This window comes from Macaca fascicularis, chromosome 10, assembly GCF_037993035.2.
Source record: "Macaca fascicularis isolate 582-1 chromosome 10, T2T-MFA8v1.1".
NCBI classification, from domain to species: Eukaryota; Metazoa; Chordata; class Mammalia; order Primates; family Cercopithecidae; genus Macaca; species Macaca fascicularis.
Window position 1 is genome coordinate 36165552 of NC_088384.1, and position 14305 is coordinate 36179856.

The 14305-nt window shown below is 52.3% G+C and overlaps 2 pseudogenes; both read left to right on the forward strand.

Moving 5' to 3' along the window:
* The first annotated feature begins 2288 nt into the window (after positions 1–2288).
* LOC102124289 (uncharacterized) lies at positions 2289–2946 on the forward strand (annotated as a pseudogene).
* Positions 2947–12346: 9400 nt separating this feature from the next.
* Positions 12347–14305, forward strand: part of LOC102119192 (putative ankyrin repeat domain-containing protein 20A2) — a 42078-nt pseudogene continuing 40119 nt past the window's right edge.

A 14305-nucleotide genomic window follows, 5' to 3' on the forward strand; every position in this document is an offset into this window, starting at 1 on the left:
CTTAAAAAACACAGAACTGACACGGAAAATGTACTGTTGACATTTCCCTGCTTTAGGTCCCTGACAAAGATGGCCTTGTCAACGGGGTTCTAATTTTAGACAGCCTATGGAGGAGCTTGGGGCTCAAAACCAATCTCATTTTGAAACAGGAAAAATAATTTTTAAAGTGCACTTGTCCACAGCCCTCCAATTGTGGATCTCTTATTCAGACAAAGACCCGTCACCCAGCTCAGAGAGAGGGTAAGAGTTCACGGGTGGAAGGAAGGGAGTGGTCCCATCCTTCCTGGCTCCAGCAGCTCAATGAAGATGGGGTCAACTGGGTCTGGGTCTCCATCCTACCCCATGCACAGCCTGGCCCAAGAAACAGTCCCTGAATGAAGGAGGAAAACGGGCCACACCTGCTTTCTGGCAAAGTGAGGGAGTCTGGGGAAATCCAGGGGCCTCTCTAAGTTCAGAATCACTGGTTGTTGAGGCATCTTGCATTTTTCTCCACCAAAGCAGTGAAGTGGGATGAGTCCCCAGTTCTTCCAAGCGGGGACCCACAAGTAGAGGGACAGGCCGATTGAGGACATCTGGAACACGGTCTCCCTTTCAGCCAGGCTTGGGTGGGGACAGCATCTCCCAGTACCCATGGGGGTCAGCTCACTTGGCCTCAGTGCCCTCCTCTGACCCATCAACCAGGGATGGTGTGTGTGTACCAAGCACGTGGTCCCGGCACGTGGTCCTTGGCCACCCTGGCTCAGGTGGGCTCTGAAAGCCCCAAATTGCAAGATGGAACTCCTGGCCATGGATGGAGTCACAGAATTGTGGAAGATCAGCAGGAAGGGCCTAAAGGTTTTGTTTAAATCCTTTCCACATCCTGAAAACTCCACGCAAAAACACTGCTTGAAACTACTAAACGAAGTCAGCAAAGTTGCAGAAAGCAAAGTAAAATGGACCATCACATATGTGGTCACGTAATCTCGACAAGGGCGCTGAAGCCACTCATGGGGAAAGAGTCTCCAACAAGTGGTGCTGGGAGGATCCGATAGCCACGTGCAGAAGCGAGAAGCTGGTCGCTTAACTTACATCATGTCCAAAAATTAACTAGACATGGAACAAAGACATAAGGGTAAGATCTGTGCTGGTAACACACCACTGGGACTGTCTCCTTCCTGAGTCCTCAGTGGCTTCTACAGCCCTGCCAGGCATCACTGTCGTTCAGCACAGGGCTCCCCTTTGTCAATTTCCGCTGTTCCTTTGCTGATGCCTCCAGGGCTGCTGACCAAAACCCTCAGCAGCCTCCGGCGCTGGGCTCCTCTAGAGGCTGGGGAAGTTGCCAGCGCTGAGAACAAGCACGTGTTTCCTGCTTTAGGACAGCTTCAGGCGTGTTTGCGGAGGTCAGAAGAAGCCGCAAAGCCAAGTTGGCATCTCCCATGAGCTCCCACATCCTTGACAGCCAGAGTCCCACAGGCTTTAGAAGCTGTGGGTGTGGAGGTGCCAGAGGGAGCCCTGAACACTCCCTGGGAGGCAGCGACGAGGGACTCGGGCACTGAGCCGGCCCTGCTGCTCAGGCGCTTCATGAGACACACACATCCTTCCTGCAGGAGCTCCCTCTTCCAACACGTTGAACAGATGTTCTGCCACTAGAGCAAGCTTTGGAGGAGATGGTGGAAATGAACGCTTTCTTCCCTTCAAGACTGGCTACAGAACCCAGTGTGGGACCCAGTGGGGCCCTTGTCCAAAGCCCATGAAGAGTTTCAAGGCACTGACAGCAGAGCATGAACCCAAGCTGGGCCCTTCAGGGCAAGGGGTCTCAGGCAACCACAGGGTCAGACCCCAATGAAGCTGGGCTTGCACCTGTCCCAGAGGCCCCAGGAAGAAATCCCCTCATGGATGCCTCCTAAGCTGTCCCTGGGTTCTGAGACTCTGGGCTCAGGCCTTGGCTTTGCTCCTATGTCAGATTCGCAGTGAGACGTCATGCGTTTCCCTGGGGTGGCGCGGGACAACAGCTGTGCTCTACCTGTGAGTGCTTTACAACACGGCTGGGCAGGCCAGGGCAGAGGCTGGCCTTGCTCCTTCCGGGACAGCTGTTGGGGAGAATGCCCCTGTGTGGTGCAGGCTGCTGCAGGGGAGGAGGCCCCCCAAGACTCCTCACCTTCACCCTCGCTTGTGGGAGCCAGGTGCCCTGTGCGACCAGCCTTGCCTGCCCACTTTGGAGCAAGAGGAACAGCAAGCAGGCTCCAGGCCATGGCCCTCCCAGCTCTGGTTCCCTCTGCTTGTCCGTTGGAGGGGCCCATAGGGGCCTGATGCCCAGGAGTCTCCAGGCACCTTGTCTTGGATCTGCTCTGTGCTGGCTTCCAAGAAGGAGGAGCCCCTTCCCGCACCACATCTCATGCCAGCCTTGGAGCAGCTCCGGATTGCTGAGTTGGAGGGAGAGGCTCAGAACAGTGCGGCCCCACCGGACCCCAGCCCGTCACCTCAGCCCCCATCTCACGCCATCCCCAGCAGCACCACTTCAGCTCAGGCCTGCCTGCTGGCAAAATCTCCATACAGAGGGAGGAGGGGGGAGAGGAAAATGCATGATTCCTCCTCAAAATGGAGTCCGCCAGAAACAGCATGAATGCAGAGCCTGAAGAGACTCCTGTGGGAGGGGAGCCTCTGCGGGGCCAGCCACGGGCCGGCCCAATGGGGAGGCTCATCCGAGGGACAAGCAGAGGGATGGACCCCCGTGGTGGACCCCAGCTATGCACCGTGTTGTGGTGGGGTGGGAAGTGGAAAGTGTACTCGTCCCCCAACGGCCTAAGGTAGGCGTAGTTCTAGTCGTAGTAGTCTTAGTGCACTGGCTCCCATGAGGCCAGTAGTAGTCATACTCGAGGACCTGGGAAGAAAACACGTGGTCCTCAGCCTCCTTTCCTTGTCCCTTCCCACTTCCCTCCCCAGAGCAGGGTCCCGCTGAGGCTATGATGGAGTCAGGCCTGGCCCTGCCCTCGGGGAGCCCCTGCAGTGAGTGCAAGTGTGTTGTGGACACGGGCAGGGGGCTCCCATGAGGTCCAGGCAAAACAGCAGTACAAACGAGGCAGGAGCCTCACCTCATGGGTCTGAGAGCCCAGCTGGGGCCCAGGAGGCTGGAGGAGAAGCTGGATGCTTCCCCAAGGTGGGGAACGACAGGGAAAGACGGTTACCCAGGACCTCAGCCAGGGCTGCTCCCCAGAGCCATGGCAATCCCAGGCCTAGCTCCTGCTCTGGGCCAGGACCTGCTGAAAGTGCCTTCCACTCCTACCAGGCATGCCTCTTTCTACAGATGAAGAAAGTGAGGTGCAGAGAAGTGACATCTCACCCAAGGGCACAGACAAGTCCAGGACCGCCCGGGCAGTGGCACGAAGCCAGACAGGTGCGTGGGCTCCAGAGTCCAGCTTCTCTGCCATTGCCTTGGCATCACTGGTATCTGTGCCCCTCTCAGACACCCCATGGCCCCATGGCCCTCCTCGGCCTCTGCTCCTGCAGATAATCCCCCCTACCTGCCCTCCTAACTACTGGCATGGCACAGCTATGAATGCAGGTGCGGGCAATTCTTGCCTCTCAGGGCTGCCAGTCCTGTCCGCCCGCCCCAGCCTCACCTCCTTTTCACACACAGGTGGGAGCCAATGTGAGGTTGTAATGGAGTCAGGCTTTGCTGGCATCTCTGCATAGAGTCTCCTCCTTCCCCAGCAGGGACATCCCACCTGCTGCATTCCTGCCAAGGTGTCCTGGACATGCAGTTTGGCTCCCAGGTGGGGGTGCAAAATCTGCCCATCTTGGGACCTGGGGTGTGTTCCTGACTCTTGCTTTCCTCTCCTCTCCTCTCCTCTCCTGTCCTCACCCAGGGACAGGGGAGAGGGGCTTCCAAGGCCAGATATGACTGGAAGACAGTGGGCTAGGCTTCAAGGCAGGGTCTGCCCAGACCCCTCCTCCCCGCGGGGTTCGTGAAGACTGCATGTCCCTAGGGGCCAGCAGGAGAAGAGATAATGACCAGTGAGGCTCTGAGGACACTGACCCCGGAGCCGAGGCCCTGTTAGCTAGCTCTGGTTCCCATCTCCCCTCCCGATGCCCTGGAGCTCTGGAGCCTGTCCTGGGCTGCGGGTTGCCATGGGGATGGAAGATGGGTGCACCAGAGGGGACTGGTGAGACGCAGCCCCGGGAAGGGGATTTTGATTTCCCTAAATCTGGATCAAATGCTACCCCTCAGCTGGCCGTGAGGTCTTGCGTTGCCTGCTTCCGAGGGCCTGGGTCCCAGGCTTCACTGCAGGGCTGCCTTTGTTCCTCTTTCTGAGGATCCAGGTCCCTGGGAGGCCCCAGAGGATGCCCAGAGTCCAGGCCACTGTGAAACCGAGCACCCTGGGTGCATCAACTCTCCCACTGCCCACTCTCCTGACATGAACCAACACAGTGGCCAAAAGTAGATGCATAGAATTAGAAGTTGCTCCATTCCTCCTGCAACCTGGAGGAGTCTTCTTGCTATCTCCCCACTGCAGGACATAACCTGCTCTGCCCACAGCCCTTCCCACTTGGGCCATGGAAGGTCTGGCCGGGGCGGACGGGGAGTGGGGACTGTGTGAATGGCACAAAGAATGCAGCGAGCCTTGGGGGCAGGTTGGTGGGGCTTGGCTTCGTGTGTGCAGAATAACTGATCACAACAGTGGAGCCACCTGGGGAGGTGGGGTACACAGAGGGGCAAGGGGGTTGACGGGGCAGGGCCTCCCAGCGGCACAGCCCAGCAGATGCTACTCAGCAGAGCTGGGCCTCGGGGATGAAACCATCCCGGTTGTTCCCAGCTGTACCGCTCCTGGAACACGCAGCCTTGTCCAAGGAGTTCCTGAGCAGGAGTGGGGAACAGGCACTCGTCACACACGGCCCGATACCCCTGCACAGGGCAGAGTGCCACATCTGCCACTTTACACCCAAGGGTGCAGAGAGCAAGGAGACCGTGACTCTTGGAATCAGGCCCCCAGCCCAGTGTTTGCAGTTACCCTCACTGCCTCACCCTGAGAATCCCATGCATAGAATTACCATCTGCCTCGTCTGCCCTCACCCCAAGAACCCCATATACAGAATTAGCACCTGCCTCATCTGCCCTCATCCTGAGAACCCTATCCTATAGAATTACCACCTGCCCTGATGTGCCTTTGCCCAAAAACCCCATCTATAGAATTACCACCTGCCCTGAGCTCCCCTTGCCCCAGGAATCCCATCTATAGAATTACCATCTGCCCTGAGCTGCCTTTGCCCTAGGAATCCCATCTATAGACTTACCACCTGCCCCATCTGCCCTCACCCTGAGAACCCCCATGTGTAGAATTATCACCTTCTCTTATCTGTCCTCCTCCTGAGAATCCCCGTCTATAGAATTACACCTGCGCCATCTGCCCTGACCCCGATAACCCTCATCTGTAGAATTACCACTTGCCCTGATCTGCCCTTGCCCTGAGAACCCCTATCTGTAGAATTACCATCTGCTATGGACTGAATCACATCCCCTGCTAAATTCCTATGTCAAAGCCCTAACACCGATGTGACTGTATTTGGAGATGGGATCTTTAGGTTAAGTGAAGTCATCAGGGTGGGTCCTAATCCCACACGGCTGAAGCCCTTATAGGAGGAGGAAGCAATGCCAGGGCCCTCTCCCTGCTGCATGAGGACAGTGAGAAGGTGGCTACCAGCCAGGAGAGCCCTCTCCAGGAACCCATCGGCTGACACCTTGATCTTGGACCTCCCAGTCTCCAGAAATGTGAGAAAAAAAAAGTCTGTTGATGCCTCCCCACCTGCGGCCTTTTGCTGTGGCTGCCCTAGCAGAAAGAGGCACCATATAACTCAGCAATTCCACTCCCAAGTATGCATAAGAGAACCGAGAGTAGGGTTGCAAACAAATTCTGTCACACATGTTCATTGAGCTCTGTGCACAACCACCATACAGGGGAGAGGACCCACGTGGTCCTCAGCTGATGAGTGAATCAAGAAAGCATGGTATACATACACCATGGAATATTATTCAGCCATAAAATGCAGTGAAATTTGGACACATTTTATGACGTGGATGAACCTTGAAAAGATGCTACAGGAATGAAGCCAGACACAAAAGGTCATGTATTGGATAATTCCCTGTATATGAAGTGACCTGAACAAGCAAATTCATAGAGACTGAAAGCAGCTTAGTGGTTGTCAGGGCTGGCGGGAGGGAGATGAGGAAGGGCTGCTTACTGGGGATGGTGTTTCCCTGTGGGGTGATGAGAATGTTCTGGAACTGGGTATTGGGAATGGTTGCACAGCACTGCTAATGCCCTTAATGCCACTCAATTGTACATTTTTGAGCAGTTAAAATCACTCATTTTAAGATCTGCCTACTTAATCACAACAACGAATGTAATGAACACGCTAGAGAAACAGAGTGGGAGATTTCTTTAAAAATAAATTTGGTTTGGGAAAAAAAAGAATCCTTACTCACGGGTCTGGAAGGGCCCTACCCAGGGGCTACCCCATCTGACTGGAATAAGGCCCCGAGACCAGGCCTGAGAGAGCCTCGGGGGCTGCATCTGGTTCTGGATGGGTATGTTTTTCTTACTTAAAATATTACATATGCTCTCAAAAGACATTTTTTACTATAGCTGTTTCAAAAGCACAGAATTGGGTGAGCTTATTATAAAGAATAGTGATGAGAGTTTATTCTCCTAAAATAGTAGTTTCACATTTATTCTAGTATCTCCTCTTTTTGGTATTGTGTATGTATGGTTAGAATTCTTGAATCCACCGTTCGATTTGCCTGTTAGGATATAGATTGTTAGGAATGATAATCTTGTGGATCCTTTAGTTTATAATTCTATCAAAGAGAACAAAGAAAACTCATATTGAGCAAACTTCAAAATGCTTAGCTCAATGGGAATCAGCTCTCACAGACACATCTACTGTACATAGGCTTGTTATGCATGCTGATAATATACTAGACTTATGTGCATTAGTGGAAATAAAGATTCACTCTGGCGAATCATTTCCAGTCATCACTGGTAGAGGTTAATAGAACTAAAATCAAAGTACCCAATAAGAAAATTATGGTTTTAGATAACCTACATTTTGTATGTCCAATATTTTCTATCAATTTCTCAGTACCTGTCTTGAAAATGGTATTGTTACTTTTTTTTCTTTCTTTCTTTTTTTTTTTTTTTTTTGAGATGGAGTCTTGCTTTGTCGCCAATGCTGGGGAGCAGTGGTGCAATCTAGGTTCACTACAACCTCCGCCTCCCGGTTCAAGTGATTCTTCTACCTCAGCCTCCCGAGTGTAGCTGGCATTATAGGTGCCTGCCATCATGCCTGGTTAATTTTTGTATTTTTAGCAGGGACAGGGTTTCACCATGTTGGCCAGTCTGGTCTTGAACTCCTGACCTCCAGTGATCTGCCTGCCTGGGCCTCCCAAAGTGCTGGGATTACAGGCATGAGCCACTGTACCTAGCTCTACTTACTTCTACTGTCTGCAAGAGTGAGAAAAACAAATCACTCATTTGTTTCTAATAGTTTCTACAGTGACTAAGGTAGCCCTGATGCTAGAATGTCCTTCACATTCTGTACAGTGTTCAAGAGCATATACTGTATACTCTGTTCTATTTTGAGTGAGAATGTATATGCCCTGCCTTAGGTGAAATGCAGTTCTGTAATATGTAAAAAGTGTTGTATAATAAATAAGTAATTTGGAGAATGTTGCATATGCTAGAGTACAGTAGAATCATATGGTATTCTTATTCAAATTTTTCTTATTATATTTGCTTGAGAAAAAGGGAGAAATCCATGTAAATTAAGCAGGCCATGCTGCCATTTAACTCAATGAGCATATTGTATGGTTATGAGATGGGAATATTCATGTAGACTTTTTTTTTTTTTTTTTGAGACGGAGTCTCGCTCTGTCGCCCAGGCTGGAGTGCAGTGGCCAGATCTCAGCTCACTGCAAGCTCCGCCTCCCGGGTTTACGGCATTCTCCTGCCTCAGCCTCCCGAGTAGCTGGGACAACAGGCGCCCGCTACCTCGCCCGGCTAGTTTTTTGTATTTTTTTTAGTAGAGACAGGGTTTCACCATGTTAGCCAGGATGGTCTCGATCTCCTGACCTCGTGATCCACCGGTCTCGGCCTCCCAAAGTGCTGGGATTACAGGCTTGAGCCACCGCGCCCGGCCTATAGACTTTTTATTCTTAATAAATTTCCTCTGTAGAAGGCATATTTCCAAACTAAGTATAAACCTGAAAATGAAAACATACTGTAGGTTTTCTTGGCAAAACACAGCCAATGTACTTCTGCTATTTGGCAAAATAAATAACCTTCCATTTGTTATTCTATGTTGGTTTACTAGTACTGTTGGGCAGGAGGGAAATGGCGTTTGGAAATGAAGTTCTGACTCTGATATGACCTCAGCGCATTCTCTTCTTGGTATTTCAAAATGTGCATTCAAGTATTAGAGACTGAAAAATTCTGCATTGTGGAGATCTGGGAAAGGAAATATCTTAGCTGACATGGAGCTGATTTGTATTTCATCTGACTTTCTCAGGAATTTTATTTCGTTGATTATTTGTGCTTTCTCAGTCTTAAGTTTCTTAGTTCTTACCACTTTTAATGTGCCCCATATTGTAAAGCAAGCATGAAGCGCACACACGCATAAAAGTGCACGTGCAAGTTAATGAAATATCACACTCCAGCTGCTTTTACGTCTCGTTTAAAAATAAGTCTCTTTATTCACTCACATTACATCATTTCCCATTCATTTTTTTGTACACCAAGAACTGAAATTTAACCCAGCACTCCCAATAAACCTTTCCATGGCAAGGTTTCAAAAGTCGCTAAATAAAATAGAACATTTTTAATCCTTACCTTGCATATATTTTAAGAATAATTTAACACTGTTAACTTCCCCCTTATTTTAGAACACACACTTAGCTTAGGTTTTATGTTTCCATGGATGGTCTACTTATTTTAAAATTCCATCTCTCAATTAACTGTGCAGATTCTTCTTGCTATACCTGATCCCTAAGTTTTCACAGTTGTTTGTTCTGTTTTTCCCAAATTTTTATCATTCAACACACTTTCCCTCAGTAAACTCAGGCACTCCAGTGGTTTCAAGTTAAATTTCTAACTGTCCTTTTTTCCTACTCTAGAACTATCTTTAAAACAAACATACATTTATATATATTTACACATAAGACATTCCAACTTTTATCATTACAGCAGCAGTAGGGCTGGTTGGGAATGCTATTGGGTGTTACACTGCCTATGGCAGGGTGTGGGTTGGGGCCGCTATTGTGGTTACACTGCCGGCGGCGTAGGGGTGGGGGGACTGATGGGGTGCTGACTGGTCTGGCTTCATTGCCCACAGTGGGGTGAGGGTGCTATCCGGGGCTGCACTGCCCACCGCAGGGGACAGATTAGGGGCAGTATCTGGTGCTACACTGCCTGGGGGGGTGGGAAAGGGGGTGTGTGCAGGGAGGTTCTTGGAGGGGTGGTTTCGGGTGCTATCGGGTGCCAGACTGCCCATGATAGAGGGCGAGTTGGGTGCGCCATTGGGGGTTACACTGCCCGTGCAAGGGGCAGTTTGGGGGCGATACCGCCCGCCAGTGGCAGGCGGGGTGGTGGGGTGGGTTGTGGGCTGCAATGCGGTCAGTAGGGGGCGACTTAAGGGCTCTGTCAGCTGCTGCACTGTTTGTGGTGGGGGCCCGGTTTGGTGCGCTGTCGGGACCATATCTGGGCAACAGCATAGGGGTTAGGGGTGCTGTGGGGGGCTACACTGCCCACCGCGGGGGGGCAGGTGGGGTACGCTATTCAGGGCATCATTCCCTGTGGTTGGGGGATAGTTGGGGGTGCTATCCGCTATGTGGGGCTGCACAGCCCGTTGTGGGGAGCGAGTTGGGGGCCTTAAGGATCTGTGACTGCGCTATTCACTGCGGGGAGCAGGTTGCAGCGCTTTCTGGGACGTCACTGCCCAGCGCGGGGGGGATGGGTTGGGGTCCCATCAGTGACTGCTTGGCCCACTGTAGGGGGCAGTTTGGGGGAGTTATCTGGTGCTGCAACGTCCGACGCGGGTACAGGTTGGGGGGCTACTGGGTTCTACACTGCAGCTGCGAAGGGAGGGTGTTAGGGGCGCTGTCCTGGGACCAACAGCAGGCGGCTGGTTAGGGGCACTATCGGGGGGTGCCCTGCCGGTGGCGGCAGAGGTTGCAGCAACAGCAGTGGTCTCCAAGGAAGGAGTCTTCCTCCTTTCCCTGGACCTCCAGACTCTAGAGGGCGACCTGACCACCTCCTGCTCCTGTTCCTGGAGCGCAGCAAGTGCACAGCGTTTCGGCAGGAATCCTGAGCGCGGCAAGACCCTCATACTCGCGTTGGATTCCCCGGCCCGAGCTCTCTCGCTCTGTGTTGCGGAGACCGCCTGGGACCCCTAGGCATGCCGGACACGGATTAGCAGACACCACGGTGGGCACGGCTCTGTGGTGTGGGTGGAGGCGTCAGGATCCGGAACCGGCACTTGGGTGGGAGGGCTGACTGGGTCTGAGTTTCTGCCCAGGTGCCGCCGCCATCTGAATATGTTTCAAAGACAATGCTGGCCTGGCAACCGGTGATGCCCCACGCCCACCCCGACCCTCACTTCTACCCAAGTAGAGGCAACCCCAGATACAGATGCCTGGGCGGCAGCGGCTAAGTCTGGCAGTTGGCCAGGCGGCCAAAGGACGGGAACTGGCCGCCCACCCCATCCTAGTTTCCACGGAGAAACTGAGCCATCATGGCCTCTGCGCTGTTGGCTCAGGCTAAAGAGGAACAGATCCTCAGTTGGGCAGGCGGTGCACTTGGCGACCCTGAGATCATCAAGTGCCAGCCCCGCCAATCCCCGTAGGTGCCCAAGCTGCAGCTGCCACCTGCATGTGGGCAGCAACTGCCTGGCCACCCCCAGCCCACGACCTCAGCCTACGGATCCTGGGGCCAGATGCCTCAGTGATAAAGCCAGATGGCCCACTCTGCAACCAATCAGTCAGCCCTATCCGCACCCAGGCAGAGTGCTCAGCATCTGGGTCAGGCTTCAGACCACGTGGAAAAGGAGCGGACCCTCAGGCCTGCTGGGCTGTGCTCTGTGTCCGCAACTTTGAGGCTATCCAGGGGAATTCCGCTTTCCCGCGCCAGTGCCTCAGCGGTTGCAGAAAACTGCAGAACTGCAAGTTGCACACAAGCAGAGATGACGGAGCAACCCCTGACCTTCCGCACCACCCACCCTACCCGCACACCTGCCGCGCGGACCCTGGGCCAGTGCCTGGGTCCCAAGTCAGGCAGTCCGCACAGCAGCGGCACCAGGGTGGGAACCTGTTGGTTAATACCATCCCAGTTACCACGAAGAGCCCGCCTCGGCAGCCCCTTCGTTCTTGGAGGAGGCCAAGTCAGAGCACACCTGCGATGAACATGACCCTGAGGACGTCAGGTACCAGGCCTGCCAGCCCCCACTGGCATCGGAGCCGCACCTGCAGCCTAGACGTGGTGCACAGGCAGCAAGTGACTGGACACTCCAGACCAGGCCCGCCCCCCAGTAGCGTGAATCCTGAGGCCAGACACCCAGGCGGCAAAGTCAGGCCATCGGCCCCACCAGCGGTTGCTGTTTCATCGGTGTGGATACAGAGTGCCCAGTGCCAGGGCCCAGGATCCCGAGAGATGTCCAAGAGGAGCTCACCTTCAGGCCAGGTAGGCTGTGCACTCGGCGACCCTGACGCCATCTAGTGGAAGCTCCGCCATCTCCTGCCAGTGCCAGATCTGCAGCTGCAAACCATTCGTGGGGCACTGGCAGCGGTGACGGCGGGTGGGGGAAGGAGCAGCTCCTGACTCTCCATGGCTTTCCCGCTACCCGACACTAGCCACACAGACTCCAGGGCCAGAGCCTCAACGGGAAGCCAGGCCATCCGCGAAGCCACTCAGGTGGCCGGGAGTACTCTTGCCAGCACCCTATCTCCCTTCGGAGGAGAAGCCGTGCGAGCTGCAAGGCCAGACAGTTCCTCCTCCTCAGGCCGGGCTGGCTGCACGCGTGCTATCCTGGGGCCGCCCAGGCCAGCCCAGGAGAATCCTCGAGCCTGGTGGCGCCCGCGGAGAGCTGCAGCCCCACCTGCTCGCGCGGGCCACCTGTGAGTGACTTCCGGGAGCCAGCGGCCACCGCGGTGAAGGCGCGCGCCCAACGTCTTTGCGAAGCTCACTTGGTCTGAGAGGTCGGAGGCTGCGAGTGTCCCTGCTGAAGGCTGTGGTGGACCGGGCTGGATCGCGGATTTTGGAGTATATCATAGATTTCTGATCGCGGACTGGGGGTTGGATCGTGGATTTGGAGTTGGATCGGGACTTGGGGTTGGATAGGGGATTTGGGGCTGGGTCGGCGGGGGCAGGGGCTCCTGGTGAAAAGGTGACAGGAAGCTGCCCCCGCTCGAGAGCCGGTGGTTGGGGGTCTGAGAAGTCACCACCATGAGGTTGTTCAGCTTCGGGAGCCGCAGGCGCCAGACGGTCCTGGGCTCCATAGACCACGACTACACGGGTTGAGGGTACCGAGTCTGGGAGGCCAAACTGCAGAAGATCCACAGGGCGGCTGTCAAGGGTGACGCGGCGGAGGTGGAGCGCTGCCTGGCCCGCAGGAGCGGACACCTGGACGCCCTGGACAAGCAGCACAGGTAGTAGGGGCTCAGCCCCGGGTTGGAGGGGGGCCCCAGGCCCGGCTTCCCCGCAGCCCCTGGGACTGGGCGTTGGAGGGCGCCGGGCACCCTCCCAGTGGCGGAGCCAAACAGGCCCTCAGCTGTTTTCCATCCCTCATAATTCCCTGGCTGGAGTAGGTGGAGAATTTGAGTGATTTAACTCACAAAGTTAAGCATATATGGTGTTATTTTTAACGAACTCCTTTAAAACATGGTTTATGTACATTATAGGAGGTGCCTAATGAGAAAACTCATTCCCCTATCAAAAATACTGTGAGTTATTTTCAGTAGGTGAAAAGTTCTCAGATAAAACTGACCGTTTTACAGCCGTATCCACCTGTGTAGGTAGGTTCTTTACTGAAGTTTCTTAGAGAGAAACTTGGAAGTGGGAGGTGGGTTCTGTGTTCTTGAATGGGAAGGCACATTTTTCTCAAAATGTGAGCCCTTTCTGTGTTTATCAATTTTACATAGACCCAATGAAAATATCAAGGTTTTAATATTTTTGTATGACACCTGCTGTCTTTCACTATTGTGAGGACATTTTTTAAAAATCTCATAATGGAGTGAAAAAACACTTCTCTAGATAGCAAAATGTGCTATAATTTCGACAATAAATCGTTTACTGACAGCTGAAAAGACAAACGCATGGAACAGAGTAGGAAACCCAGAAACACTGAAATTGTGTAAGATAGAAGTAAGGATTGATGAGTAGGAAAGGATGAATTATTAATGAAAAAATGCCTGCTGTTTGAAGAAAACTAATGAAATTTTATGTCACAAGCATGAGTTCCTGATGGAATGCAGATTGAATTTTTTACATATGCAAATTAGTAAAGTACCAGAAAACACAAAAGCTTATTTTACAGGAACATTTTATGTTGACAAAGGCCTTCCTGAGAATGACCTCTTAAGCAGACATTCTGAAGGTTGATTTAGCAAACTAAAAATTAAAACTGCCTGTGTTTCGGAAGACAAATTAACGAAATGAAAGAGAGCTTATGTGAAAAATATTGTCTTTATTATATATATATATTCAGATGAAAACTATGTTTTCATTTTATAGGGAATTCATTATATTCCTTTTTTTTTTTTAATTTTTTTTGAGTCAGAGTCTCGCTTCTTTGCCCAGGCTGGTGTCCAATGGCACAGTCTTGGTTCACTGCAACCTCTGTCTCCTGGGTTCAAGCAATTCTCCTCCCTCAGCCTCCCAAGTAGCTGGGATTACAGGCAGGTGCCAGTATGCCTGGCTAATTTTTGCATTTTCAGTAGAGAGGACGTTTCACCATGTTGACCAGGCTGGTCTCGAACTCCTGACCTCAAGTGATCTGCCCACCTTGGCCTCCCAACGTGCTGCGATTACAGGCATGAGCCACCGTGCATGGCCTATATTATTATATATTATATGATATATATTACTGATATTTATATCATATGTATTATAGATGTTATATATGTAAGTTATATATACACATTAGATGAAAAGTTATATATAGATGAAAAGTACATTTTCATTTTACAGGGAATTATTTCAAATCAAATCATTAAAAACTCTAAAATTGGGCAAAGTACGTTTCTCCAGATCTATAAGTTACTTATGCACATAGGAAAAAGTCC